Here is a 6,968-nt window from a genome sequence, read left to right on the forward strand (position 1 = left end):
CATGGTGTCCTTTGAGTGAATTGTTCTGTTTGTCCTCAGCAACAAGGAACTTAATTATAGCTAACTCAAGGTGCTCATGTATTTTTCAGGCCATGTAAGTTATTCTTACACTACTTCTATGAAAAATGTACCGGATAAATATATTACTTCTTTTTTTAGACCCAAGGGCACTAAGAAATAGAGGCAAAATGCAAAACAGTTTACCTAAAGAAACCCAATAAATGCTTGTCTGTACTTAAATATTGTTATTTGAGGCCAGGTTTCACTATAATCTTTGGCTGTCCTGGAACTCTCCATGTATTGCAGGCTGGCCATGAACTTGAGATCCACCTGCCTCTGCCTCCAGAGTGCTGGGATTAAGGCGTGTGCTTCCGTGCTGGGCTAAACTCCAGGTCTCTGTACCGGTTCCTTTTGTGTTCCTGAGTGTTCTGCTCGTGCTGAGTCAGTAAGATTTACTTGCCCAGGGTCATTGTGTTGCCCTAGCACCTGGTGTATTTAGACTAAATTACTTTTACCTTTTCTCAAAATTGTTTAGCTTTTCCAGTAAAGATGCCCAGGTGTTTCCCACATGAATAATACATAGTTTTACTTGGGAAGTACTAAATGAAAGGTTTGAAGTTGAATGTTGATTGGGCAGGAAAGATATAACAAGGACAATATAAATGTAAACATGCTGTGGCAGTTCTGGCTTAAACGGAATTAATGATGCCCTGGAGAGCTTAGGCCATGAGCTCACCTAACGTAATATGGACAGCATTCTGATGACCAGCCTGAAGAAAGCTGAACTTAAAATTGGCTGTAGATTTGTCTCATCGTTGTGGCTGACAAGAAACATGAGAAAGGAGACTTTAGCTGTAGGCCGCATGTTAGTGATCAGCTAAGGAGCTCTATTCAAAAGTGGTTCAACTCTAGTCTCCTGATCTCTGCTTCACCACAATTAATATTCTCCAAGTCAGTCTGCTTGAATGGCTTTAAGACAAAGACTAAAACACATAGGATTTATTTTTAGACACTGGAAACAAGGACACAGCACCACATTTTGGAGAATTGACTCGGTGCTACAGAGTGAATGTATTTTTGCCTCAGAGGAGCAAAAAGCCAGTTCCCAAGAAAGCTGTGTTTTCCATCTGTCCTTATTTAGTTCTGCCCTCTGGGATGGATCTATAGATGGAGTTTTCAGGCTCTCAGAAGCTGAGAGCATCTCTAGTTTATCAATTGGGCCCATTGTTCTTCGCTCTCCTACACACCATAAACCTTCTTTCTCTGAAATGAAAGAGCTCTCTTTGTGCTCAGATCAGCTAAAAGTTAAAATACAGCAGTATAAACAAGAAACATTTTCTTACAACATCAGGGTCAGTATTGAGTGCAGTTTTACTGTGTGTGAAAGCTGCCCCCCTCTTTTTGAAAGAGACATGCATTCATTCTGTATATATTCATTGAGAAAACAAGGCTTTCACTAAACCCTGGGAGGTTCATGTTTGGGGGCTTTGTGGGTAGAACAGTCATACAGACATGGCCTTCCACTCAAGGATCTCCTTCACCTTCAGACATAGTGGAGGGGTCTCCCAGAGTGGACTGGAGTGGAGACAGGGAGCAGGAAAAAGCAATCTGGTTGGGTGGCTGCCATGAGTATCTGATTCCTCCCTTCAGTATGTGGGAGAGGCGGTGGTGAAGGGTCACGACTTCATGTGGCTTTGGTTTTCTGGGGCCTTGATCAAAACAAAACTTCAATTTAGAATTCTTGACGACTTGTGACTTGCTTTATGTCCCCCTGCTTCTTGCCGTACATGTGACAGGGTTCATGCGTACACTGGCACAATGCATGTTCTTGCTGCCACCCACTTAGTCATTTGAGGAGTCCGAGGGCACATGGATCAGGATTTGTGTACACACGGGCAAGGCAGCCTGCCCTTCTCTCAGTCAAGGAGAAGTATGAGAAGCAAAGGAAACGAAGGGTCACATCAAACAAGATAGAAATGCAAGTAGTATGTCGAGAAGAGAGGCCTGATTGAAGACTGTTTCATAGCCTTGAACTGTTTTGCTACCCAACCTGAAAAGTAGCCAGCTTCATTGATACTATATGTATTATGGGAAGCACCGTCTTGAAAACACCACAAAGGAAAACCACAATGTTGTATTCTAAGGGCTGCAGTACTGAAAACTGTCTAATTAATACTAGAAAATTCACAGCTTATTTGAGTCCTAACACATGAATGAACTCACACGTAGAGCAACTTTTTAAAACTAAGGGTAATATGTCTGGTCTACATTAACAACAAATGAGAATGTAACACAAGTGTCATCCGCTATCAAGAACTAATGTACAAAGTTGTCCTCTAACCTGCACAGGCCTGGTGTGCCACATGCACCTACCGGCACTCCCACGTTATTCACACAAACACAATACTAATGTAAACATTCAAAAGAAAAACGTTCGAAGGGTCCACTACAATAACTTGGCAAATGAAACCATTAAGTGTGCAAGCCTAATCATCCGAGTTCAATCCTTAGTTCCCACATAAAGGTAGAAAAAGACAGAGAACTGACTCCACAAAGTTGTCCTGTGACCTACATATGTGCACCATGTCACATAAGTGTGCATACTCTGACACATGTCCTACAGACACACACACACACACACACACACACACACACACACACACTCACTCACTCACTCACATAGCTGTGGGAGCCCAGCTGGGAGACCGGCTCCCACATTTTACCCCAGGGTACTCTTGAGGAGAGAGGGATAAGAGATTTAGATAGAAGGATAGAGGGGAGAGAAACAGAAACAGGACAGCCTCAGGAGAGCCTGGATCCTTATTCACCAGCCCCTTCTGTCTCTTCTAAAGGGCTATTTAAAGGGATGCCAAGGGGTGAAGCAAAACACCTCCCCCTAGCTCAGCCAAGTGCAGACCCTTCCAATCACCTGGTAACCACACACGTGGTCAAGCAATCCTCTAATGCAGCCCTGCTGGGTGAAGCAAGCTCAGATCTCACTGGGAAACCTTTGTGGGCCTCCACAAATAGCAAAGTTAAAAACTTTAAAGAATAATGCTATATGAAGAAAACATTGCTAGCTAATTGCTAGAAAGAGAGCCTTACATATTATTTTGAAAACCAGTTTGTCATTTCAGTATTCTCTATTTCTTGTGAGAAAACATAAATAATTCTGTAGAGAAAGTACACCATGATATTTTTCTTCAGCTATCTTACCTGGAAAAAGTAAATGATACATATCGAAGGTGTTCGAAGGGTGTTTACTGAGTTTGTGTGTATATATGTATTGGTAGAAATATTAAGGCAACTCCACGTAGTTAAAAGGGAGGTTTATTTTGTGGGGTACCTTACAAGTGAAGGGATAGGCTACAGGGTCTGGGAAAGGTAAAGCACAGTCCGGCAGTGTTCTCTGGAGAACTCTGCGCAGTCTACCTCCAGTGTCCAAGATCCAGGAACCAAGAGAGCCGGCCCATCCAGATCTTGGGTTTTCAGGGCTCCTCTCTTGGCTCCGTCTTCTAGGTGTGACACTTACGGAAGCCTCAGTGGGGGTAGTACTTCCAGGTCAAAGCTGGAACAGCTACCCACTACATATATATGTGTTTGTTTTTAATAGCTGAAGTGGTTTTAGGCAGTTTTGAGATTTTTCTCAGCCTAAAAAATGTTAGTCATACTCGGACATAGTAATATTTTGATGGTTATTTGTCTCAGTGTAAAAGAAAACCCAATCCCAGCACTTGGGAGGCAGAGCCAGGCGGATCTCTGTGAGTTCGAAGCCAGCCTGGGCTACCAAGTGAGTTCCAGGAAAGGTGCAAAGCTGCACAGAGAAACCCTGTCTCAAAAAACCAAAAAAAAAAAAAAAAAAAAAAAAAGAAAACCCAAAATAATTGAATAATTGTCTGGAGATAATTACAGCCCCCTCCATAGGCAACCATTTCAATGACAATAACTGCACTTTCCTGAGTACTCTGTAAGATTGCATGCACATCTTATCACACCTTAGTTCTATAAGGCAGAAGCAAGTTATCCCTCAGTCCTTTGCTGGACTGTGTACCCTTTTCAGTTATATTTATTCCTACACAGGGATATTGGTTCTATCCCAGCTCATCCTACTACTGAAGCTACAGAGAACAGCTGTATCACACATTTGTCAGTGGGTTACTTTTCTGTTGCTGTGCTAAAATACCCTGACCAAGGCAACTCACAGAAGGAAGGGTTTATTTTTGACTTAGGTTCCGGAGGTTTAGGGGTTGTAATGGTGGAGACAGCGTGGCTGTAGGCAGATCTGTATGCTCAGATCGTTTACCGCAAGCATGGAGCAGAGAGAGTAGACCGCAAGTACAGCAAGGCTATGTAATCTCAAAGTTCCCTATCGGTGACTTCCTCAAGCAAGGCTGTGTCGCCTACAGCTACTCAAACAGCATCACCATCTGGGAACTAAATGTTCAAATACCTGAGCCCATGGGGGACATTACTCATCCAAAGCCCTGCCGTTAAGAAGTAGAAAGCTCAGTTCTTTCCAAAACTACTGAGAGAAGCAAAGAACTCTTGTCAGCTCATTTTTCTCAGCAATCTCCAAACGTACTTTTAATTGGCTAACCCTGCTAAACATGACATTGCTCCTTTAAAATGTGGTGTGAGGATAAATACTTACCAGAAACCAAATTTTAGCAATATTTATCCCAGGATGTCTTACATATACATTAAAATTTAGGGTTTTCTGGGTGTGATCTTATAAGATGCATTCAAATATATCTCACTAATCTTTATGATAGTAACAGTATATCCATGTATGGCTATACTAATGTATTTAATATATGCTATTTTAAAGTGTGAGATAAATGTGAAATTATTTATTAAATATCCTCTTTGACAGTTATAGAATGTATCTCTTATTTTAAATATGTTATTATTAGTATTTTAGTGAGGTCAGTGTGGCTGACTATGCTTCATTAACTATGAAACTATGCTTTAATATTCTAGACTCCTGAGTTCATTTTAAACTGGCACTTGTCTTCAATGGATGTCAGAGCTGAAAATGAAACCTTACAAAGATTCATGTACCTAAATAGATGCATGTTCTCAGAAAATTGTGCCACTGAATTTTCAGTCTTACTGCACAGTTATTTTAAAGATATTTTGCTGACATTTGATTTATTAAATTTCATTCTCCCTAACATCTAATCAGTGACTCTTACAAAATAAAAAAGTAATAGTTTAATTTCCATATTCCTTGTGCTTCTAGAAAACTTTTGAAATTAATATACAAAGTATTAGATATCATTATGACATTTTCAAACACAGTCTGTTTTAGAAAACTATGAACCACTATGAATTTGTATGTCATCCGTGGACAGGTACCATGTTAATCTTCTCTGGATCATTTTTATGTTTATGTGCTGTCAAAGTGAGCACCAAAGTAAAATATACAAATGAGTTTAAACTATTGCTACAGCTAGTTTTAGGCAAGTTAACTGGGAATCAATCTAACACAAGACCCAAACCTATACCGCTCTTGGGCATATACCCAAGGAATGCTCAATCATACCACAGGACACTTGCTCAACTATGTTCATAGCAGCTTTATTTGTAATAGCCAGAACCTGGAAACAACCTAGATGTCCCTCAACCGAAGAATGGATAAGGAAAATGTGGTGTATTTACACAATGGAGTATTACTCAGCTGTTAAAAAAAAAGGACACCAGGAAATTTGAAGGCAAATGGATGGAACTAGAAAAAATCATCTTGAGTGAGGTAACTCAGAGAAAGAGAAACATGGTATGTACTCACTCATAAATGGATATTAGCTGTAAAGTAAAGGATAACCATGCTACAATCCACAGACCCAGAAAGACTAGGGAATGAGGAGGGTTTTTAGGGGGGCACTCAGATCTCCCTGGGAAGGGGAAATAGAAGAAGAGATTTTGTGAGTGGACTGAGGCCGGGTGGGGATGGGAAGATGAGCGATCATGTTGAGGGGCACTGAGGGGAAGAGTGCTGAGGAGGCCTGCGGGGGCGGGTGTGTGTGTGTATGTGTGTGTGTGTGTGTGTGTGTGTGTGTGTGTGTGTGTGTGTGTGTGCGCGCGTGAGCGCGCAGCCTTTCAGAGTCAGGCAGAAGCCTGGCGCAGGGGAATCTCCCAGGAGTCTACAGGAATGACCCAAGCTTAGACTCCTAGCAATAGCCGATAAGTAGCCTGAACTGGCTATTTCCTATGACTAGATTGGTTCCTAGCCCAAATAGTCACCAGAGAGGTGTCATCCAGCAGCTAATGGAAACATGCAGACCCACAGCCAAACATTGAGTAGAGTTTGGGGATCCTGCGGAGGAGAAGAAAGGAGTATAGGAGCCAGAGGGGTCAAGGACACCTCAAAAAAAAAAAAAAAAAAAAACCTCACAGACTCAACTAACCTGGGCTCAAAGGGCTCGCAGAGACTGAACCAACAACCAGGGAGCCTGCATGGGACTGAAACTAGGCTCTCTGCATATATGTGACAGTTGTGTAGCTTGGTCCTATCGTGGGACTCTATAGCAGGGTCCTTGCTGTTGTTCCCTTTGGGGGCGGGGGTCAAGTAGGCGCAGAGTCAATGGCACACAGACTCCAAGAGAATGTCAACAACAAGCTCAGTTTATTCAGGTAGAGGCAAGCCTTATATACCCTCCACCCCACCCTGGGGGAAGGTCTGATGAATATGTATCAGCTGATGTGACATGGCTGTCTCTCATTGGTCCAGGTCATCTCCAGATCATGTTTCAGCTGCTGTTGCTAAGGCCCTTAGGCAGACCCAGGCTGGCTCTCAGAAAGTATATTTTTTACTTGGCTGGGGCTCAAGCCTGCTAGGGATGAGTCATCCCACAGGACTCCTAACAGTGGGATCAGGGGCTGTCTCTGACTCTTCTACAGACATTTGGGACCCTACTCCTCATATGGGGAGGTGCTTAGTTAGTCTTACTGCAACTTGATATGCCATG

At 42.3% G+C, this 6,968-nt stretch overlaps 1 non-coding gene across 1 annotated transcript; it reads right to left on the minus strand.

Annotated features, from left to right (window-relative positions):
* Window positions 1-5,308: 5,308 nt before the first annotated feature.
* Window positions 5,309-5,412, minus strand: LOC131900273 (U6 spliceosomal RNA). The gene has a single exon (XR_009376184.1). It is a non-coding gene; the product is annotated as a U6 spliceosomal RNA (small nuclear RNA).
* Between the last annotated feature and the right edge of the window lie 1,556 nt (window positions 5,413-6,968).

This window comes from Peromyscus eremicus, chromosome X, assembly GCF_949786415.1.
Source record: "Peromyscus eremicus chromosome X, PerEre_H2_v1, whole genome shotgun sequence".
Taxonomy (NCBI): Eukaryota; Metazoa; Chordata; class Mammalia; order Rodentia; family Cricetidae; genus Peromyscus; species Peromyscus eremicus.